The 24647-nt window shown below is 50.0% G+C and overlaps 1 pseudogene; it reads left to right on the forward strand.

The window, feature by feature from the left end:
* LOC120390519 overlaps positions 1-24647 on the forward strand; it is a 101866-nt pseudogene that overhangs the window by 72361 nt on the left and 4858 nt on the right.

Here is a 24647-nt window from a genome sequence, read left to right on the forward strand (position 1 = left end):
CCTTGGATCCCGGAGACTGTATGCCGTCCTCGATATGAAGGGCACGTATTTTCACATCGCCATTTCTCTTCCACACAGAAGGTACCCCCGGTTGGGGGCCTACCGGCGTTTCCAGTATGCGGCCCTCCCGGTTGGCCTCTATACAGCCCAAGTGTATTCAAAGTGCATGGCTGTAGTCGCCGCCTCTCTTCGCCACCGTCGGATACACGTTCGCCGTATCTAGACAATTGGCCCATTCAAGGGACCTCCGGGCCCATGTTACCGGTCATGTGGGCATCGACACGGACCTATTCCTGTGTCTAGGCCTGATGATCAATAGTAAAATCCACTCTGGTTCCCACACAGGGAATAGAATTCATTGGGGCCATCCTGGACTCCAGTCTCACCAGAGCCCGCTTACCTCAGCCTCGGTTTCATGCGATGGTAACAATTGTACAAGGTCTATGGACCTTCCCGACAACTTTGGCTCGCACTTGCCTAGGTTTCCTGAGTCACATGGCTGTCTGCACGTTTGCAACCAAACATGCCAGGCCAGGGGCGGCGAGTTATATGTGCCCGTGGGGCCCAGACCCCACCAATAATCCAGGAGCTGGGCTCAGCCCCACCAATGTTTGGGCCCCAGGCCCTGTGCTGGGGGTCCCCACGTTGCTACACCCGGCGCTGTCACTCACCGCAGCGGCAGCTCCCGGGAGGGGCCTCAGGAGCGACTGGACTCCCAGCCCATTGGCTGGGAACCCCAGCCAATGGGAGCTGCCGGGGGCGGTGCCGGAGCTGCCTGGCCGCGCCTCCACAGCAGGGAGGGGGAGCGAGCCACAGGCAGCGGCTGAGCCCTGGGCATTGTGAGCAGCAGACAGACACAGACGGTGAGCTGTGGGCAGCCAGACACACACAGCCGGGGAGGGGGGGTTGGTGGGGACAAACACACACAGCCAGGGGGTTGTGGGACAGACACACACAGGGGGGGGGACGGACAGACAGACACAGCCTGGGTGCTGTGGGGGCGGCCATACACCCACACACCGCCGGGGAGGGGAGGGTTGGTGGGGACAAACACACACAGCTTGGGGGTTGTGGGACAGACACACACAGCGGGGGCAGACAGACAGACAGACACAGCCGGGGAGTGGGGTTGGTGGGGACAAACCGCCACCGCCCGGGGGTTGGGGGTTGTGGGACAGACACACACAGCAGGGAGCAGATAGACAGACAGACACAGCCGGGAGTTGGTGGGGACAAACAGACACAGTCAGGGGGTTGGGGATTGTGGGACAGACACACACAGTGGGGGGCAGCCAGACAGCCAGACACAGCCGGGGGTTGTGGGACAGACAGACACAAGGACACAGCCAGGGGGTTGTGGGACAGACACACACAGCGGGGGGGAAGGGGGACAGACACACACAGCCAGGGGTGGTGGGGGCAGCCAGACACACACAGCCGGGGGTGGTGGGACAGACCAACACAAGGACACAGCCAGGGGGTTGTGGGACAGACAGATGGACACAGCCGGGGGAGATGTGGGGACAGACAGATGGAGTCGTGGGTGGGGAAAGGAGCAGCAATGGGCACCCCGGGGCTGGTATAAAATACACAGGATGGGGGAGGGGCTTCCTGAGGGGACTATAGCAACACCCCCCGCAGAGCAGACCCAGGTTGCAGCTGGCTCCGCCCATCACAGCCCCCTGCCCCACAGAGACCCACACAACCCTCTGCCCCCTCGAGAGACTCCCAATGACCCCTGTGCCCGTCACTCCTCTCCAAAGAGCCCTCCCCTTTGTGCCAGCCCACTCCCCTCCCCCACTGCCTCCCCTCCTCCAAAGCTCCCTACAATCTCCCCCTTTGCCTTCCGCCCCCCAGCCCAGCCCAGCCCAGCCCATTCCATTTGCCGGGAGGCTCCCAGTCTAGTAGCTAGCAGGGTCCATGGGAGCTGCACCTGAGGCAGGGTGCCTGCCTGCAGATGCAGACCTGCCTGGCTGTGCCTCCACAGCACAGGGAGGGGGAGCCACAGGTGAGCAAGCCCTGGTCATCATCATCATCACAGGCCCAGTAATTCTCTGGATATTTAATTTCACTGAGGCAAAATGTGTGCAATTTTATGGGTTGAATGATTGAATGACATAATACCCACCTGCCTGCATTGTCCATCACTAAGTCCAGTAATTTTGTCAAGTGTTTGTTGCACAACATGGTGGTGCCTACCCCTACCTTGTGCTTCAGGGGGTGATGGGGTCAGGGCAGCCTGTTATAGAACTACCTGATTAGTAATTGGATATGTTGGCTGGCATCTTTTTTAGTAATTGAATATGTTTGCTCCCCCTGATGTTAGAACCTGGCTACACCACTGGGGAGGGGAGCTTCCTAGACCTGTGCAGCTGGGGCTTAGGTGAATTTTGTGATACTGTGCCCCTTCCCAGCTACCACCCTGCAGTCCCCACTCCTGCACCATGCTGGGCAAGGGGCAGCCCCATCCCCAGTGAGGCTATGGTGAGGGGTGGCAGCAGGGGAGGCCATACGTGATGGCAACCTCCCCCCTCGGTACCCACCATAGGGGAGCCAAGTGGGCCTTCTGGACCTGAGAGGGACCCTAGGAGCATGTGCAGTGAACTGCGGGGAGAGGAGGGTCCCTCCTGGAGCTTGCTGCTGCCAGGAGGGTGGAGGAGTCCTCTTTGGCCCTAGCCCTGGGGCAGCCTGTCTGCACCCCAAGTTTCTTATCCCCAGCCCTGCCCCAGAGTCCTCACCTGACCGGAAAAACACGCAACTTAAATTTGGTGGTCAGTTTAGAGTATCATAGAATATCAGGGTTGGAAGGGGCCTCAGGAGGTCATAAGGTCCAACCTCTCGCTCAAAGCAGGACCAATTCCCAACTAAATCATCCCAGCCAGGGCTTTGTCAAGCCGGGCCTTAAAAACCTCTAAGGAAGGAGATTCCACCACCTCCCTAGGTAACCCATTCCAGTGTTTCACCACCCTCCTAGTGAAAAAGTTTCTCTTAATATCCAACCTAAACCTCCCCCACTGCAACTTGAGATCATTACTCCTTGTTCTGTCCTCTGCTACCACTGAGAACAGTCTAGATCCATCCTCTTTGTAACCCCCTATCAGGTAGTTGAAAGCAGCTATCAAATCCTCCCTTATTCTTCTCTTCTGCAGACTAAACCATCCCAGTTCCCTCAGCCTCTCCTCAGAAGTCATGTGCTCCAGCCCCCTAATCATTTTTGTTGCCCTCCACTGGATTTTCCAATTTTTCCACATCCTTCTTGCAATGTGGGGCCCAAAACTGCACGTAGTACTCTAGATGAGGCCTCACCAATGTTGAATAGAGGAGAATGATCATGTCCCTCGATCTGCTGGCAATGCCCCTACTTATACAGCCCAAAATGATGTTAGCCTTCTTGACAAAGGCCAGAGGAGGGAGTGTTAGTGCCTGTGTGGACTTCTGAGAAGTGCATGGGGTGGAAGGAGATGCTGGGATGCTCTGGAACCACTCCTTCAAAGCCAGTCAGGACTCTGGGGGAGCCTCCTCTCTGAGCAGACTGTCTCCAGGGCAAGAAGCTTACACCTTCCTGGGTCTGACCTCAGAGCATTCAGCATGCCCTTCCACACCATGCACTTTCCGCAGTGAGTCCGCCCAGGCGGGGTTCTGGGGCAGCCAGAGGTCCCTGCACCCCAACTCGGCAGTCAGATGTGACTCTCAGCCAGACTGTAAAACAGAAGGTTTATGAGATGATGGGAACACAGTTTAAACAGAGCTTGTTGGTACAGAAAACAGAACCCTCGGTCAGGTCCATCTTGGGGTGGGAGCCCAGAACCAAGTTCTGAGTCTCTCCCCATTTCCCCAGCCAGCTCCAAACTGACACTCCCTCCTCTGGCCTCTGTGTCTCTTCCGGACAAGGAGGCCACCTGATCTCTTTGTCCCCAACACCTTCAGTTGGCATCTTGCAGGGGAAACTGAGGCACCCACACAGTATTCAGAGAAAATATTAAGAACATTCCCACTTCATCACAACAGGTACAACAAAATATAATACTGTATATTGAAGTAGGCAAGTGCTGCTTCTGACTTTCCACTTTTAATTGACCCTTGTAATCTTGTGGCGCTGACGCGTTGTAGCTTCATTTTATATCGGCTTACAGGGCGGGAGCGGGGGGGGCACCACCATTTTGGGCCCCACCAAAAATTATACAAACCTGCCGCCTATGTGCCAGGCTTCGCCTCCGTCCACTTCAATCGTGGCTCACCTTGGTGTACCACCTGGGCAGAGATAGCATACACCTGGTCGTCTCGTTCCCCCCGAGCATCCTAGGCTCCCTCGACCGGGAGTCAGCGCCCTCCCTGGTGTATCCAGGCAGGCTGTTCCATTAACCCCTCGGGGACCCTCATGACAGACACCCCATCTCTCGGCTGGGTGCTCACCTGGGTCAGTTTCGCACTCACGGCCTTCGGTTGGCTCAAGAGCTGGCCTTACACATCAAGGTCCGAGAGCTGAGAGCAGTCTGCCTTGTATACCAGGCGTTTCAGCTGGCAGATCGCCTCAGCAGATCCTTCCTGTCTCACAAGTGGTCATTTCCTCCGGACATTATTCATTCCGTTTTTCGGAAGTGGGTCTTTCCCCACTTAGCCCTCTTCGCTCCCACGAGAGCGAAAAGAGAGAGAAGTTCTCCTCATTCCAAAGCCTCTCCCCGGGCTCAGTCTTGGAGGGGTTTTCTGATGCCATGAATGAGCCATCGGCTGTATGATTTCCCACCGTTCCCGCTGGTTCACAGGGTCCTGCTAAAACTCCGCAGGGACGGAGCGCACCCGACCATGATCGCTCCAGCGTAACCCAGGCAGCACTGGTACACCAGGTTGCTACCCCTGTTGGTAGCCAACCCTATTTCCCTACCTCTTTGCCCAGACCCCATAACGCGGGATCACGGCAAGCTTCACCACCCAGACTTGTAATCCCTGCACCTCACAGCATGGCTGCTGCGTGGCTAAACCGATCCGAATTACATTGTTCTGCCTCGGTTCTACAGAATTCTCCTGGGTGGTAGGAAATCTTCCACTCGGTTGATGTATCTGGCAGAGTGGAAGTGTTTCTCCTGCTGCTACGAAACGCACAATGTTTCTCCTGCCGAGGTCCCGATCCATTCCGTCTTGGACTACCTCTGGTCTCTCAAACAGCAGCACCTGGCGCGGTCCTCATTAAGGGCACTCTTGGCAGCCATCTCTCCCTTCCACCCAGCGGAGAGTGGCTGCTCCGTATTCTTACACCTTGTGGTTTCTAGGTTCCTCAAGGGCTTGGAGCGTTATGCCCCCCCCAGTTGGCCCCCGCCAAACCCTGGGTCTTCGACCTGGTTCTAACCAGTTTTTATGATTGCCCATTCGAGCCACTGACGACATGCTCGCTGACATATCTGTCCTGGAAGACAGTTTTTCCTTGTAGCCTTTCCATCGGCCAGACGAGTCTCTGAGCTTCAGGCGCTCACGATGGACCCACGGTATACTGTGTCTCTCAAGGACAAGGGCAGTTGTGACCACGTCCGGCCTTCCTCCCTAAAGGTGGTGTCAGCCTCTCATATCATCCAGGATATCTTCCTTCCGGTCTTCTTTCCGAAGCCTCACTTATAGCAAGGAGAGCAACAATTGCCCTCCCTAGACGTCCGTAGGGCATCCGCAATCTATATCGAGCGGACAAAGCCCTTTCGTAACGCCCCCAAATCTTTGTCGTGCTGGCGTGCCGGACGAGGGGCATGCCTGTCTCCTAGAGGATTTCGTCTTCGATGACGTCGTGCATCCACACCTCCTGTGTTTGGCCCATGTTCCATAGAGCCACCTTACTTCACATTCCACCAGGGCTCAGGATTCTCTGCTGCCTTCCTGGCTCACGTACCCTTTCAGGGGATGTGTCGTGCAACTACCTGGCCCTCGGTCCACACCTTTGCCTCATTGGCCCAAGAGTCCAGAGAGGATGCAGCCTTTGGCTCAACAGTTTTGCATACTGCAACATCTAACTCTGACCCCCACCGCCTACGTAAGGCTTGGGAATCACCTAACTGGAATGCATAGGAGCAATCACTCGAAGAAGAAAAGACGGTTACTCACCGTTGTAACTGTTGTTCTTCGAGATGTGTTGCTCCTATCCATTCCAGACCCGCCCTCCTTCCCCACTGTCGGAGTAGCCGGCAAGAAGGAACTGAGGGGCGGATGAGTCGGCAGGGGTATATATCCTGCGCCATAGCGGCGCCACTCCAGGGGGCGCCCAGCCGACCCACCGAGTGTTGCTAGGGTAAAAATGTTCCGAAGAGCCGTGCACGCGCGGCGCGCACACCTAACTGGAATGGATAGGAGCAACACATCTCGAAGAACAACAGTTACAACGGTGAGTAACCGTCTTATTTCAATGGAACTGCTCACATGGTTGAGTGTTTAGCTGGACTGGGACCAGAGCCTGCAGCAAGCCAAGCTCTGTTGAGTATCCTCAGCATGCCTTGGTTGGTTCAGTTGGTTCTGCATGAATGCTGTGCCCGTGGCAGATCTTGCTCCCCTGGCCTAGACACTTGACTTGAGTCCCCCACTCTGTTGATGTAACTGGGCTTTCTCCTTTCAGAAACCTGCCAAACCCTGAAATGCCGGACCAAGGAGACGTGCAAGACAGAGGATGGCCACGCAACATGTGTTCCTGACTACGTGGGAACTTGCTGGGGCTGGGGGGACCCACATTATCACACCTTTGATGGCCTGAAGTTTGACTTTCAGGGCACCTGTACCTACACCATTGCCAAGTACTGTGGGACCGACCGCTCCCTGGAGCCCTTTACCATCGATGAGAAGAATGATAACAGGGGCAGCCAGGCTATTTCCTTTCTACGAGTGACCAAAATCTATGTCTACGGGTACAACATCTCCATCTACAAGAGGGAAGTTGGGAAAGTCCGGGTAAGTCTCCGATTTCAGGACTGCACCTTCTAACACACGCTGATTTGGCATAGTGTCTTTCACACAAATGGTATCCTAGAATCAGGGGATGTGAGAGAGAAAAACACAGGCAAATGGGAAGAAAGATGTTTTCAGGTGACGTTTCTAACCTTGGACAAGGTGGGACCAGGGAATTTGGCTGCCCCAAGCAGTCATGCCTGCGGGAGGTGCACCGGAGCCGCAGGACCAGCGGACCTCCCGCACGCATGACTGCGGAGGGTCCGCTGGTCCTGCGGCTCCAGTGGACCTCCCGCAGCTGCGGAGGGTTCTCTGGTCCACGGCTCCGGCGGAGCATCCGCAGTCATGCCTGCGGGAGGTCCGCTGGTCCCGCGGCTCCGGTGGACCTCCCGCAGGCATGACTGCGGAAGGTCCGCCGGAGCTGGCTGCCGCCCTGCAGGCAAAATGCCGCCCCAAGCGCGCGCTTGGCGCGCTGGGGTCTGGAGCCGGCCCTGGGTGGGACGGTTGTTTCAGGTGTTAGAAGATGCATGGGAGAAGACTGTCCCTCCTCTAGAAGGTAGATAATAGAGGTGAAATCATGACTCCATTGAAATCAATGGGAGTAGGTGGCATAGATCACAGGTCTCAGTAGAGGGCTGAATTCTATATTTAGTTATGGTGCATGTGTCACAGTGTAAATTGAGGACTGTATACTCCCCAATATGCACAGCAGAATGGCCTATCAGAGGTTTGCACAGAGGTCAGAGGGAGAATATAGTCTTTATTTAGTAACCACACCTTGAATACTGCATGCAGTTCTGAACTCCCCATCTCAAAGAGTTATATTAGAATTGGAAAAGGTACGGAGAAGGGCAACACAAATGATTAAGAGTGTGAAACAGCTTCCAGATGAGGAGTGATTAAAAAGACTGGTACTTTTCATCTTGGGAAAGAGGTGACTAAGGGGGCATATGATGGAGATCTAGAAAATCATGAATGGTGTGGAAAAAGTGAATAAGGAAGTATAATTTATTCCTTGACATAACACAAGTACCAGAGGTCACTCAATGAAATTAATAGGCAGCAGGTTTAAAACAAACAAAAGGAAATACTTCTTCGCACAGTGCACAGTCAACCTGTGGAACTCATTGCCAGAAGATTTTGGCCAAAACTATAATGGGGCTCAAAAAAGAGATAGATAAGTTCCTGGAGTATAGATCCATCAATGACTATTAGCCAAGATGGCCAGGAATGCAACCCCATGCTCTGGGTATCCCTAGCCTCTGACTACCAGAAGCTGGGAGTGGACAATGAGATGGATCGCTCAATGATTGCTCTTTTCTGTTCATTCACTTGCAAGCACCTGGCATTGCCCACTGTCGGAAGACAGGATATCTGGCTAGATGGACCATTGGTCAGACTAAGTATGTCTGTTCTTATGTTCTTAACCAGAGCTGGGCAAAAATTTTCATCCAAAACATTTGTTTGATGAAAAATGCAGATTCTGTGCACTGAAACCTTTCATGAATTTGCATCAGTTTTGGCAACTTATTTTGGCCGAGAAAAAAAAATCTAAAAAACCTGAAAGGTTTTGTTTCAACATTTTTGAAATAAAACATTTCCGTTTTTCCATTTGAAATGATGTTTTGTATCAAAATTTCCTTTAATTTTATTTTTTTCAAATTTCAAATATTTTAAAAAGTGAAAAACGGTTTGTTTGATCTGAAACAATTTTCTTTCCACTTTTCACCAAAAAATGTGATTTTTTTTCCAGTTAGACTGAAACACTTTTTTCCCTAATTTTTCATAATTACTAATCTATTATTTGCACATCTCTAGAAGGAACTAATTTTTAATTTATGTATTTATTATTCATTTCCTTCCTTTTCTGTTCCTTGTACAGTGAGAAAATTTGCTCCATTTGAGGTTCAGATATATTTCTGCCCTTTTTTCCCTCCATTTTCTGCATCTTCCTGTTTCTGATTCTCTTTTCCTGACCTGTCTGTGTGAATCTCCTTCATCCTTTTCTTCGTATCTCATTCTCTGTAGCAACCCCCAGTTCTCTACACAAGCTGCTTCAGCCCCAATCCTTGCCTCATTTGATCTGTTAAAATGACCAAGGTGTGATGGGATGCTTATCCCACACATAGAGTCATAGAACCATAGAGTTAGAAGGGACCTCAAGGGTCATCTAATCTAATCCCCTGCCATAATGCCATGATGTGTCTAAATCCTCCAAGATGGATGAAAACTTCCTGTGAAACCCATTCTACAACCTTGCTAAACAGTTGCTTCCATTGTTCTGCTCTTCTTTTGTTTAGAAAGTTTTTCCTGATTTAATCTAAATCTGCTCTACTGTAGTTTGAACCTGTTGCCTCTTGTCCTGCCCTCCATCTTTTTTATGGCAGCCTTTTACGTGTTTGAAGACTGCTATCATATCCCCCCCATCTCCTCTTTTGCAAACTAAACATACCCAATTCCTTCATATGTAAGGCTGCGAATCATTCATGGAGGTCATGGAAGTAATGGCTTCTGTGACTTTCCATAACATCCGTGAATTTTGCAGTTCTGGTGCAGCTGACCCGAGAACCGCCCAGTAGCTGAGGAAGCCCCAGGGCCAGCCACACCAGGCACTGCTCTGGCAGCCCCAGGCAGCTGGTCCCCAGCGCTGCCCTGGTGCAGTGGTCCGGGACCAGCTGCGGTGGCAGCGGGGACCCAGGCCTCCCCCACCTGGACTAGCAGTGGCAGGGCCTCAGGCTGCACCCCACTCCAGATGCAGCAGGGCCTGGGCTGCCCCCCCGGCCAAAACATCACCCCGTGAAGCTCCCCCCCAGCAGTTCCTCCCAACAGCAGCAGGGACTCCTCCCCGCAACAGCAGTCTTCAGGGTGCCCCCTCCAGCAGGTAAGATTTAATCACAGGTATTTTTTATAAAAGACATGGACACGTCAGGGGGCCATGACGTTTTGTTAATTGCCCGTGACCTATCCATGACTTTTACTAAAAATACCCGCGACTAAAACATAGCCTTACTCATCTGACTTGTGTCAGGGACTCTAACCCCGACAGCGAAGTTCGTTGTCTGACTGCAGAGAGACAGGCAACACCAGCAAGGTCCGATCAAAAGCTTTTTATTGACAAGTGCATGCATCAATAGAGAGCAGCTCGTCTCCTGAGAGAACCAGCCACTCTTTACAGCTTAGTATTAGCCTATATAGACAGTTTTATTACGTCATACATCATTCACTTGAACAACCCACCCCCCTTTGTCTAACAACTAGAAACTAGACACTTTTAATATACACACATGCCTAGACTATGTCTACAGCATTAGATTGTTAATAATATCTTAACAAGTACCAAAAGTTAGGAATGCAGGGGAGTTTAAAACAAGCCGATAACTAAACCAGGGAGTAAGAATCTGAACTGTGGGATGCTAGGGTTTCTTATCAGTTCTTCAAACACTGTTCCTAACACAGCACAGCTGGTACTATGTCAGGAATGCAACCCCTGGCTTATCTCACTTTTTCCAGGGCTTTGTGAAACAATGCTGCTTCTCAGTATTTTTCCACTCTGGGATTACCCAGAAACCTCTGTTAGCCTGACTTCAGTCAGGTTGGCATACCTATTTTGTCTGCTATATCTTCATTCAGGCCTAACACTTGCATTCCATCTCTTTGATTATCTTTGTTGCTCACCTCTGGATCCTTTCCAGTTTCTCTACATCCTTTCTATACAGCAGTGACCAAAATAAGATGTGTGTGTGTGTGTGTGAGAGAGAGAGAGAGAGAGACAGACAGACAGATTGCTGTGCAGAGAGCTGGGGAGGGAGGTGGGGGCTGATGTCGGGGATACCCCCCTCCCCTGCCTCAGGACTGGTTGGTTCCTGCTTCTGTCTGAACTTACAAGACAACATGCTGGTACACTCTCTGTCCCCCAAAACACACTGTCACTCCCCCCCCACACACTTCAGTTGAAAAACAGCTGACAGTGTAGTAGGATGCCCATGAAACATAGGATTGGGAAACCTGCATCATGTGACACTGTGCCTGCCCCATGAGGCATTGCAATCCCTTCCCAAAGCACCCTGTGGCCGCACTGATTAAGCCTCAGCTGGAATATTGTGTCCAGTTCTGGGCACCACATTTCAGGAAATATGTGGACAAATTGGAGAAAGTCCAGAGAAGAGCAACAAACATGATTAAAGGTCTAAAAAACATGACCTATGAGAGAAGATTTAAAAAATTGGATTTGTTTAGTCTGGAGAAGAGAAGACTGAGAGCGGGGCGGGGGGGCATGCTAACAGTTTTCAAGTACATAAAAGATTGTTAGAAGGATGAGGGAGATAAATTGTTCTCGATAACATCTGAAGATAGGACAAGAAACAATGAGTTTAAACAAGGGCAGTTTAGGTTGGACATTAAGAAGAATTTCCTAACTGTCAGGGTAGTTAAGTACTGCAATAAATTGCCTAGGGAGTTTGTGGAATCTCCGTCATTAGAGATTTTTAAGAGCAGGTTAGACCAACACCTGTCAGGGATGGTCTAGATAATACTTAGTCCTGCCATGAGTGCAGGGGGTGGGATCAGATGACCTTCGAGGTCCCTTCTAGTCCTATGATCCTATAATTCTATGTAGGGGAAGCACTTTTGCCACACAGGGAATAAATAGCTAGTGTTGTCACTGAAGTGTTATCCATGGGCTTTACAGTTGATGCTCTGATTTGCTTAGTAGGGGCAGTGGAGTTTACACCATTAGAGGGTCACCGTTTCAGGCTCTCTGCAGACTCAGGCAGATGTTGCCGAACTAGTCACACTTGAGGCACATTTGGAAGGTTTTCCTTCCAGCCATAAAGGCCAAAAAATTATTTTAAACAAACAAAACAAACAAACAAAAATGAAAGCTTAGATTCTGGAGATTTCCAAAGTGTCATGTGGGTCATACAGATATATCAGATGGGTTGTGTGATGGGTTGGATCACAGAAACCCCCTTAGGGTTGCCAACTGATGTGCCAAGACTACTTTTGCCCCTGCTTTCCCTGCCAGCCTGGGAATCCATCACCCTGTCTTGTTGAGCCAGACACACCAGTTTGCTCCAACACAGACCCAGGGTCTGAACCACATGCCCCAAAGCTGCAGATTTAACTGAAAGCATCTTAAGAAGTGTTCCTGTCTTTAACACTCAGATGCCCAACTCCCAATGGGGTCCAAACCCCAAATAAGCCCCAATAAACCCCAAATAAACTCATAAAGTGTTCTCCCTCTATAACACTGATAGAGAGATATGCACAGCTGTTTGCCCCCCACCCAGGTATTAATACATACTCTGGGTTAATTAATAAGTAAAAAGTGATTTTATTAAATACAGAAAGTAGGATTTAAGTGGTTCCAAGTAGTAACAGACAGAACAAAGTGAATTACCAAGCAAAATAAAATGAAACATGCAAGTCTAAGCCTAGTACAGTAATAAAACAATACAGATAAAATCTCACCTTCAGAGATGTTTCAATAAGTTTCTTTCACAGACTGGACGCCTTCCTAGTCTGGGCACAATCCTTTCCCCAGGTACAGCCCTTGTTCCAGCTCAGGTGATAGCTAGGGGATTTCTCATGTTGGCCACCACCTTTGTTCTGTTCCACCCACTTATATATCTTCTGCATAAGGCAGGAATCATTTGTCCCTCTGGGTTCCCACCCCTCCTTCTCAATGGAAAAACACCAGGTTAAAGATGGATTCCAATTCAGGAGACGTGATCACATGTCACTGTAAAACCCCAAGCCTTCATTCTTCCCAGCCTGACTCACAGGAAGGCCTGCCTGCAAACAGAGCCATCCACAGTCCATTATCCTGGTTGATAGGAGCCATCAAGATTCCAAACCACCATTAATGGCCCACACTTTGCATAATTACAATAGGCCCTCAGAGATATATTTCATATTTCTAGTTTCAGATAGAAGAGTGATACATGTATACAAATAGGATCATCACACTCAGTAGATAAGATTTGTAATGATACCTGATAAGAGACCTTTTGCATGAAGCATATTCCAGTTACATTATATTCACACTCATTAGCATATTTTTCATAGAATCATATCGTGTGCAACATCACAGGTTGTGTATTAGACACTTCTAGATAATTAGATATTGTAGATAGATACCATGGGTGTGTAAATAATATAGCTAGTGTGACAAAATTCCTCCTCTACCTTGGTGGGTCCTGCGCTTACTGGAGGATTTGCTCAGTAATCTTCCCCTTTGGTGGAACCCACAGTCTGGGTCAACTCCTCCTGTGACTGATCAGGAGTTGGGAGGTTTGGGGGGAACCGGGGCCCACCCTCTACTCCGGGTTCCAGCCCAGGGCCCTATGGATTGCAGCTGCCTATAGTGCCTCCTGTAACAGCTGCATGACAGCTACAACTCCCTGGGCTACTTCCCCATGGCCTCCTCCAAACACCTTCTTTATCCTCACCACTGGACCTTCCTGCTGGTGTCTGATAATGCTTGATTGTATGATAATTTCTCAATCCTCCAGCAGCACACCCTCTCAGTCTCAGCTCCTTGTGCCTCTTGCTCCCAGCTCCTCACATGCACTTCTCTCCTCTGGCTCCTCCTCTCCTGACTGGAGTGAGCTCCTTTTTAAACCAGGTGCCCTGATTAGCCTGCATTGATTGGCTGCAGGTGTTCTAATCAATGTAGCTATCTCCACTGCCTTCTAGAATGATCTTAATTGGCCCCAGGTGCCTTGATTAACCTGGAGCAACTGCCATTTGGTTACCACGGTCCTAGGGATTTGTTTAGCCTGGAGCTAGCATACCTGTTCCTCAGTACTTTACTGTAGCCATCTGGCCTTGCCCCATCACACTAGATAATGTTGACAGAGGGATCAGTGTGTGGGTGGATTGATGGATGGATGGATGGTTAGATTTTGTAGGTGACTAGTCAATATAGCTAGGTAGTGTGCATGGATAGATAGACAGAGAATTCTTCAGACAGACAGATACTGTAGGTAGATATTTTAGATAGATAAGTACTGTATACAGAATTCTAAAAATGTAGGGCAAGAAGGCACCTTAAGAGGTCATCTAAGTCCATCTCCCGGGCTGAGGCAATATTAAGTATAGCTAGACCATCCTTGACAGGTGTTTGTTGAACCTATTCATAACATATTCAGGCCAACTCTCATTGATTTCACTGGTTCTTCCTGAGTAAGGAATGAGTAAAAAGTGACAGCTATTAGTCAGGATGGTCAGGGTTGGTGTCTCTAGCCTCTGTTTGCCAGAAGCTGGGAATGGGCAACAGGGGATGGATTACTTGATGATTCCCTGTTCTGTTCATTCCATCTGGGGCACCTGGCAATGGCCACTGTCGGAAGTCAGGATACTGGGCTAGATGGACCTGGTCTGACCCAGTATGGCCATTCTTATGTTCTTATGATGAAGGATTTGGTCCCCTTATTGTACATGCCACTGGTTAGGGTGACAATGAGGTACAGTCAAAATGAGTGGTGAGGTGACATATGCAGTAAGAACAAGTTAAGATGACAGAGCAATAACACCCCATCCTGTCCTTGTCTCTAGCTAAATGGCGTGATCACCAGTCTCCCAGTGACACTGTCAGACGGTAAAATCAGAGTGTACCAGAGAGGCTTCAGCGCCATCCTGCAGACAGACTTTGGTCTCCAGGTGGCATACAACTGGGACTGGCATCTGGTGATCACCCTCCCCAGCAGCTATTATGGGGCCACGTGTGGCCTATGTGGGAACTTCAACCAGAACCCTGAAGATGACATGACATCAGCCAGTGGCACCAAAGTCTCCTCCATCGTGGGCTGGGCTGCCAGTTGGAAAGTCCAAGACCAGGATCATTTTTGCTGGGATTCCTGCCAAGAGAACTGCCTGACATGTGATGAGAGCACAAGGAAGCTGTACGGGGGTGACAGTCACTGTGGGTTGATCAGCAAAGCCCCGGGAGGGCCCTTCAGAGAGTGTCACTCCAGAGTGAACTCCAGTGAGTTCTTTGATAGCTGCGTCTATGACGTGTGTCTGAACAGGGGCGCTACGAGAATCTTGTGCCAGGCGTTGGAGGCCTACGCAGCAACCTGCAGAGACCACGGGGCCACCGTCTATGACTGGAGGATGCCATCTGGCTGCGGTGAGTCTGACAGCTTGGTGTCCTTACTGACACGGGCATGATCGGGCTAGTCAGTAGAGAAACCTGGACGTTTTTCATTCCTCCGGAGTTTTGAGGAAAAATGCCATTCTTGTCAAATTCAAAATTTTAGAAAAAAGTTCAGATTTTGACAAAATTTAATTTTAAAAAGTGTGAGACAAAGCGTGTCAGTAACATTTCAGAATGGAACATTTCAATTTTTCATTTTGAAACGACTGTTGACAACAAAATTAATTATTTTTAGACACAAAACATTTTTAAAAAGTTTTATAAGATTGAAATCAGAAAGTAGTGTTTTGATTTTATCAAAATAAAACACTTCAACTGACTTGCAACAATGTCTGGGACAGGAATTTCATTTCCGTTCCCTTTCGGAACAGAAGAAAATCCAAAATCTTGATATTTCCCATGAAATGGTAAATCTGGTTTCAGCTCAGTTCCATTAGCCGATCTGTTCACTCTGTCGGTGGAAGGGATGGTGAATGACCTGAGCATAGGGTTGTGAATGGCTGGGTTTCTTGGGATAGGGATCAACACTGACTCTGAGCACCACTTACTGAGCTCCGTACTCCGCTCCTTGCAGTACAACGCCCCCTAGTGTCACCCTTGGGAATTGGAGTCAGCACTGATTCCAAGGAGTGAACATCCCCTACTGAGCCTTCCACCCCACTCCCTGAAGCACAGTGATCACTAGTGCAACACTGGGGCATTGGAGTCAGCATGGACACAAGTGGAGAGCACCTACTAATCAGATCCGTCTCCTTTATTTGCAGAATGGCGCCCCCTAGCTCCACACTGTGCCATTAAGGTCAGCACTAACTCAAGGGAGAGTACTCTTACCTAGCACTCCCTGCAGACCTAAGTGTTCTTTATACCCAAGCGCTGACCCTGATTGACTCATGGCCTGTGAGATTTGGCTGCAGACATATATGGCCTTTTGGTTCCTGAATGCAGAAGTTAATTCCACCGTCCTTTTCCTTTTGACTGTTTCATGCAGGGTGGATAACGCACTGCATGTAAGAATTTGTCTGTAGATCTCACTGCATCTAGGCAGGTTGTTACATTTATTTCCTGTATTTTTAAATCTCCCCTTTCCAACCCTGTCCCAGCCCTGCCCTGCCCTGAGAACAGCCACTATGAGGCCTGTGGGAACGCCTGCCCAGCCAGCTGCTCTGACCGAACTGCCCCCTCCTCCTGCCGGGAGCCCTGTGTGGAGACCTGCCAGTGTAATGACGGTTACGTCCTCAGCACTGACAAGTGCGTCCCCCTGGCGAGCTGTGGCTGTGACTACAATGGCCGCTACTACAAACCCAATGAGGAGTTCTGGGATGATGAGAACTGCCAGTCTCGGTGCAGGTGTGACCCCAGCGTGGGCACAGTGGTTTGCAGGAAGACCAGTTGCAAGGCCAAAGAAAGATGCTCCGTGGTCAATGGGGTCCGTGGCTGCCATGCAATCAGCTACCCCACCTGCATAGGTACTGGAGACCCTCACTACACCACCTTTGATGGGAAAAAGTATGATTTTATGGGCACCTGCATCTACCAGTTCGTGGCTCTCTGCTCTGAGGACCCCACACTCACCCCGTTCAATGTCAAAGTGGAGAACAACAACCGAGGCAGCAAGGCCGTGTCCTTCACCAAAACAGTGACCTTAGAGGTCTACAACGTGACCATCAGCTTGAGCCAGGAGCATCCACGCAAGATCCAGGTAGGGATGCAGGATCACTGGGGAATGCAGGAAGTCATTTCAATGATCTCTTGTCAGCGCTCTATGTTGTCTTCTTAGCTCTGGGAGGGAGTGGGGTCTAGTGGTTGGAGCAGGGGGGGGCTGGGAGCCAGGACTCCTAGGTTCTATCACAGCTGTGGGGGCTAGTGGGTTTGAGCAGACGGTGCTAAGAACTAAAGCTCCAGCATTCTTCTCCGGGGAAGTGGTTTGTGCTGGGATTCAGACATTTAGGATTTTATTCCTCTCTCTGCCCCTGACCAGCTTAATAACCTACGGCAAGTCGCTTCCTACCTTTGTACCTCTATGAGCAGGTCTACATATAAAACACTGCACCGATGCAGTTGCACCGCTGTAGCGCTTCGTGAAGACGCTACTACATTGATGGGAGAGCTTCTCCTGTCGGCGTAGTTATTCCAGCTCCCCAAGAGGCAGTGGCTATGTTGACAGGAGAAGTCCTCCCATTGACATAGCATTGTCTACACCCCGCGGGGTTAGGTCAGTGTAACTGCGTTGCTCAGGGGGTGGATTTTTCACACACCGGAGTAACGTAGTTATACCGATGTAAGATTACAGGGTAGACCTGGCCTATTTCCCGAGCTCTAAAGGGGGTAATGAGATCTTTTCACTTCACAGGGCAGTTGTGGGTAGAGCTATGCAAATAACTAGTTCTTTGATACACTGCCAGTTCTGAAAATATTGACAAAAATTCTGTTCCACCTGAAAGGAAACTTTTTTTGTTTTGTTTCTGGGCAATAAAAAGCCAAGGAAATGATGGGCTAGGTTCATGCAGTCACCAGCACTGCTAATGATTCCTTTTAGGCCAGTGGGTGAGCACTCACCTGGGATGTGGAAGACCTGGATTCCATTCTTCCTTCTGCCTGATGGGGAGAAGGAATTTGAATTTGCTGGAGAGTCCCCTAGCTACTGGACTATGGGATATTCTGGGGCAGGGCTATGCTTAAAATTTAGATCAATCTAAGGTCTGGTCTACCCGGGGGCGGGGAGGGGGCAGGGAATCGATCTAAGTTACGCAACTTCAGCTAGGTGAATAACGTAGCTGAAATCGACGTACTGAGATAGACTTACCGTGGTATCTTCACTGTAGTGAGTTGACTGCTGCTGCTCCCGTGTTGACACTGCCTGCGCCTCTTGCAGAGCTGGAGTCGATGGGAGAGTGCTAGTCTAGACGTGATAAATCAACCCCTGCTGGATTGATGACTGCCCGCCGATCTGGTGGGTAGTGTAGACATACCCCAAGCTATATCTTTTAGGGTCTGAAACACACACACACACACCCTGAGCACTGTAGTTAAGCCAACCTAACCCCTGGTGTAAACACAGCTAGGTTGACAGAAGAATTCGTCCATCAATGTAGCTACCACTGCTCAGGGAGCTGGATTACCTACCTCCATTGGAAAAACCCCTTCCATCAACATAGGACGTGTCTGGACCTTGACACGTCAGCAGCACATAGCGCCCGTAGTGTAGATATGCCCTCAGCCTCTCCTCTTGAAGCTGTTCCACTTTGTATAAAATACGTGACTAATCCCTGGCCCAGAGAGCAAGAATAAGAATGATTCTATACCCGGCTGTTAAGCACCCAGCTGGGGCAGGGGGAGACCCACATTCAAATTCCTGCTCCATTGACTAGTTAGTTATACAAAGTAGAACAGCTTCAACAGGAGAGACTGAGAATACCTTTGCCCTAGAGTAGCCTAGTAGGTGCTAAATGTGAGACCAGATTTTCAATCCTGCTCCGTATCAGGCAGTGGTGGGAATTGAACCCAGGTCTGCCACATTCCAGGTGAGTGTCCTAATGACTGGGCTAAAGGTTATAAAGGAAACTGCTCCTGCATATGGCCCCTTGTGCATCCAGCCTGAATTTTTTTTTCCACCACAACTGTCCCTCCAATTTTTATCAAATATAGAAATACTGAATTTATGAGCAAATATATTATTTGTGTGAGATTTTTCACCCAAAGAAAAGGGCTATAGTAGAGGGCAATGGGATGAAATATTAATGCACTGGGTTACCCTCCACCCAATTCAGAAATATAAATTCTGGAGTCAGAGCATCCATGGCTGCGCCGTGGAAATGGAATTATTTCATCTTGAATGCACTGCATGAAATCCTTGACAATCTCTACTGTATGTTTTCCAGGTCAATGGTGTCTTTGTGGACCTGCCCTTCTCCCACCAGCACAAGTTCAAGGCCTACATCAGTGGAGTCCATGGCTTTATCCAGACTGATTTCGACCTGAGAGTGAGTTTTGACTGGTACAGCTATGCCAGGGTCATCATACCCAATACGTACGCCAACGCAGTCTGCGGACTCTGTGGCAATGCCAATCAGGACCCCAGCGACGATCTGACCATGAAGAATGGAACTCAGACATCTGATGAGATTCAGTTCGCTGACAGCTGGAAGGTGGGGGAGGTCCCAGGGTGCTCGTCTAGCTGCACCGGGGACTGCTCAGTCTGCAGTGAGGCTCAGAAACAACCCTATAAGGGAGACCAGTACTGTGGGGTCCTCACCCGACAGTACGGGCCATTCAGACAGTGCCACGGGGCCATCGACCCAGCTCCCTTCTTTGATGATTGTATCTATGACACCTGCCAATACAAGGGTCACCAGGACACGCTGTGCACCGCAATCAGCGCCTACGTCACATCCTGCCAGGCCAAGGGCATCTGGATAGGACAGTGGAGATCGGCCTCATTCTGCGGTAAGTGTCACCTGTGGGACCCTGCTTTAGGGACTGTTTACTTCACATGTGCACCAGCGCCCTCTGCAGGGTGGGGTCAGAATTGTTCACCCACCCAGTTCTGAGTTTTAATTTACAGTGTGCAATATCTTTGTTACAGATTCTAGACCTAGACATTTCCAACATGCAATTAAAATTTTAGCCCCTGAAATATATTTTTCATTCTGTGTCATGTTACTTAATGTTTAGATTGTAAACTTTCTCTTAGAGCTCATCTTCTCTGTTCCTGCTGTTTTCATGGCTTGTCTACATTTACAGAGCTGCAGCTTCACAGATGCAGCTGTGCCGCTGTAGCACTTAGTGAAGACGCAACCTATGCTGATAGGAGAGCTTCTCCCATTGGCGTAGTTAATCCACCTCCTTGATAGTCGGTAGCTATGGCAATGGGACAAGCCCTCCTGTCACCATAGCACCAGGAGTTTGGTCAGTATAACTGTGTAGGTGTGGATTTTCCACATCCCTGAGTGATGTACTTATACTGACATAAGTCTGTAGTGTAGACCAAGCCTTACACTTTGCCTTTCCAGAGTAAATTGAATTAATACTTTGGCATTTAGAGAAGTAGAAACATTTTATAACATTCATTAAGTCTTGTAAGTCACTGTAAGATAGGTAAGTATTGTTTTCCCCATTTGATCGGCTGGGAAAATTAGGAAAAGAGCTGGCAAATTATTTGGCCAAAGGTGTCCTCCATAAATAGGTGGCAGAGCTAGGAAAAGAACCCAGGAGTTCTGAGCCCTCCTGCTTGCAACATAATGCATGAATGCAGACTCCCACTATTCTAGTCAAGAGCTGACCCCTTATCCAACAGATGGGAATAGAACCCAAGAGTCCTGATGGCCACTCCCTTAATTTAATCACTAGACTGTACTTTTCCCAGAGATGAAACTGGGACCAGGAGTGTGAAAGATGTGAAAAGAAAGAGACTTTCAACAACATTGACCAAGATGATCTGTTAGTTCAACCATGTTTCTCCTCTCACAGAAATTCAAATTCTCTCTGATCTTTTTCTTCAGCACCCACCTGCCCCCTTAACTCTCACTACGAACTCTGTGGAACCGGCTGCCCTTCCAACTGCAACAACCTGTGGGCTCTAGATCGGTGTGAGAAACCCTGTGCTGAAGGGTGTTTCTGTGATGCTGGATTCACCCTGAGTGGTGACAAGTGCATCCCTGTTGCGCAGTGTGGCTGTGTGCACCAGGGCAGGTACTACAGGAAGGGAGAGGAGTTCTACCCCAGCGCCTCCTGCCAGAAACGCTGCCTGTGCAAAGACAATGGGATCGTTGAGTGCCTGGAGACCTCCTGTGGAGCCAATGAGGAGTGCAGGGTGGAGAACGGAGTCCTGGGCTGCCATGCCACAGGATATGGAACATGCGTCGCATCCGGCGGACCTCACTACATCTCCTTTGACGGACGGGCCTTTGACTTCCAGGGCTCCTGCACTTACACCTTAGCCAAGGTCTGCAGCAGAGACTCTGGACTGGGAAACTTCTCTGTGGTGGTGGAGAATGAGAGCCCTGGTGCTGGCCAGATGGCTGTGATGAGGACAGTGGTGGTGTCCCTGCATGATTACACCATCACCATGGAGAGGGGGAGGAAGTGGAAAATTGCGGTAAGTCCCTGTTTGCGATTAGTCTTAAATAGCACTAATGGGGTGTGTGTGTAAAACACTAGGACATTGCTAAGTCTCCACCAGTGATGGGTGAATTTCTCTCTCATTGGCACAGGTGGGTGGTGAGCTCTACATCCTGCCACTGGCTACGGACGATGGAAAACTTTGGATCAACCAAGAGGGGAACAACATCATTGTCCAATCAGCCTCTGGCCTCAAAGTCTTTTACGACACTGCCTCCTACCTCCTAGTGTTCGTCCCCAGCACCTATAAGGGACATGTATGTGGCTTGTGTGGCAACTTTAACGATGACAAGAACGATGATTTCCTACTGCCCGGTGTGAAGAGTACCCAGAGTGTGGATGAATTTGTCGCCTTCTGGAAGGTGCCTGTTGAGGATGCCATATGCTCTGATGGCTGTGGTGAGAAGTGCCCCATCTGTGATGCAGCCCAGACAGCGCCGTACCAGACTGAGAGCTCCTGTGGGCTGATCCTGGCCACCTCAGGTCCCTTCAGAGACTGTCACTCAAAAATCAATCCTGTTCAGTACTTCAACCACTGTCTCTATGACATGTGTGCCACCAACGGAAGGGGAGAGACCCTCTGCCAGAGCCTGCAGGCCTATGTGGCCGCGTGCCAGGCAGCTGGGGCCAAGATCGAGACCTGGAGAACGGCCTCCTTCTGCCGTAAGTCTATAGGACAATCTACAATCTGTACTTCATTAACCCATAGCTGCTGTGGTTCTTGTGCTATCCAACCTCCACAATGCCTCTCAGACTTCTAGGCTAAGTAGGAGCTTCTGTTTATTTAGGTGGGAGACCTCAGCTTAACTTGGCTTTCTGTCTGTGATGGTTGTAATTTACTTCTGTCCCTCCAGCCCTTGCCTGCCCGGCTAACAGCCACTACGAGCTGTGTACCAGATCCTGCGATTTCACCTGTGCCAGCTTGTTTGCCCCTGCCCAGTGCACTGGGAAGTGCTTTGAAGGCTGCTGGTGTGATCCAGAATACGTGTCCGATGGGGAGGCATGCGTCTCCATGGACAGGTGTGGCTGTGTGCACAATGGACGCTACATCAAGGTGGGTGCTGGGTTATTGGTCCGTCTGTTCTCCCAGATTCTGCCATTCTCCTCTGGCAATGGGATTCCCAATGAGGGTTAGAGTGACTATATAGTGGCATGTCCTGTATCCTACTATGAGGCTATACCTAAAACCTAGAGCCAAATCTTGCCCTCAGGGTCACCCATGCGGCTTCCACTGCAGTCAATGGCAGCTGTGCATACAAAATGTGGGGCCCATCATTTCTATTACAGGGATCATAGAATCATAGAAGATCAGGGTTGGATGAGACCTCAAGAGGTTATCTAGTCCAACCCCTTGCTCAAAGCAGGACTAACACCAACTAAATCATCCCAGCCAGGGCTTTGTCAAGCCAGGCCTTAAAAACCTCTAAGGATGGAGATTCTACAACCTCCCTAGGTAACCCATTCCAGTGCTTCACCACCCTCCTTGTGAAATAGTTTTTTCCTAATATCCAACGTAGACCTCCCGCACTGCAACTTGAGACCATTGCTTCTTGTTCTGCCATCTGCCACCACTGATAACAAGGATGGTCTTCTATATTCCAGGACAGGGCTTTGGAATAACCAAAGCAAAGGCTGCTCCCAGAAGATCTTTTCGCAGCTTTACACTGAGCTCAGAGTATCCCATAGGGGTGTCAGGTCTTTGAGAGTTTCATTGGTTCTGTGTAATTGCCCATGCAGGGCAGACTTGAGCAACGATACTCACAGTTTATGGACCTCACTAAGCAGCCTCGGTGGCTTGATCTAAGGAACTGACCAGTAACCTGGGATGTAACGTGATTCCCAGAAATTGCTGAGCATGGGCTCAGATCAGACAGGTATCCAGATAGCCAGGTATTGAGATGAAGCTTGTTTGCAGGAGATTGTAAAACAGAGTTGGAAGGCAATACCATGAGGGAATGAAACTGTCCAGATGTTGGAGACTGAGCAAGTGTAAAGTAGGGAAACGGGTCTTTCCCCTCCAGGGGGTTTAACTCTGATCCAGACCCAGGCTAGTGGGACTGGCTGGCTTTGGGGGACAGGGGATGGGACACAGGGCCTCGCTTTTCTAGGGGTGCCAGCTCTGAGCCAGCCCCAGGTCAGAGGGACTGCCTGGCTTAGTGGGTTGGGGAAATGGGACACAGGGTCTTTCTCCTCTACGTGCATCTGACTCTGATCCAGCCCAGGGTGGGGGGATTGGTTGGCTTAGGTGGGTGGGGAATGCAACATGGGGCCTTTCCCCTCCAGGGGACCAACTCTGATCCAGCCTTAGTTCAGGGGGCAGTGAGTGGAATATGAGGCTCTTCCCCTCCAGTCTGGCTCCTGGGAAACAAGAGCATTGAGTGTGTGTAAAGAAAAGTGTTGGTGGGATTCAGCCTAATTTCTGGTCAGCAAATCTGCCTTTCACATGAAAATCAACACTGCAGCCACTCCCCTTGTTGTCAGCCCTTGGGCAGGGGATGTTGCTAGGTGTTGGGGCTTGGTGTTATTAGACCTCAGTGTGGAGACCGGTCAATCCTACACCTTGCTTTCTTCATCTCTGCTGTATCCACCTGCTCTTCCTCTCTGTGATCAGCCTTGCTGAGCTATTGCTTCTGGAAGGTCCTTGACATCTTCCCTCTATTGATCCTCTCACGGCGGGGCTTTCCCATAGCTCTATATATTGCTGCTTCCAGTCCCTCCTGCCGAGGTGTGATTCCCTTTGCATTTCACTTAACAAAGTTGTTTGTCTGGGTATTTCCCTGAAGGCCGGGGAGAGCTTTGTCTCCAGCAAATGCTCTGAGAAATGCACCTGCCACGCTTCAGGCGAGGTCATCTGTGAGGAAACAAACTGTTCCGAAGAGGAGAAATGCATGCTCAGGAATGGGGTGCGCAGCTGCGTGAAGCAGGTGGGCCGGTGCACGCTGGTCCCAGGAATATGGTTCACCTCCTTTGATGGTGTCGAGAGGGAAGTCCTCCTTGAAGGGCCCTACGAGGTGTCTTCCCTCTGCGAAGGGGTTGACCTCCCCTGGTTCCGGATGGTGGTCAGTGTGTTCAGAGAAGGTGGCGTGGCCGTTCCTGATGGCATCTCTGTTTTCTTCAATGAGGGTCTGATCCATGTCAATAAGAAAAAGGAGATTTGGGTAAGAGGAGGCTGGGTTAGCACATCCTAAACAAGGGGGAGGGGGTGAGTCACTGTTAAGATCCCTGCTTTATTGAAGGGAAGTGATCTGCCCAAAGTCATACGGTGAGTCAATGACTGAGTTGGGAATAGAGTGTAGGATTCCTGTTAGGACCCTGCTCTAACCTTTAGATCCAGGGATAGAACCCAGGAGTCCTGGCTCCTAGCTCACCCCTATTAGACCCCACTTCTCTCTCAGAGCCACAGATTGAACCCAGAAGTTCTGACTCCCACCCCCCACTCAAAGCCACTAGATCCTAT

The sequence above is a fragment of the Mauremys reevesii genome, linkage group 24 (assembly GCF_016161935.1).
Source record: "Mauremys reevesii isolate NIE-2019 linkage group 24, ASM1616193v1, whole genome shotgun sequence".
Classification (NCBI taxonomy): Eukaryota; Metazoa; Chordata; order Testudines; family Geoemydidae; genus Mauremys; species Mauremys reevesii.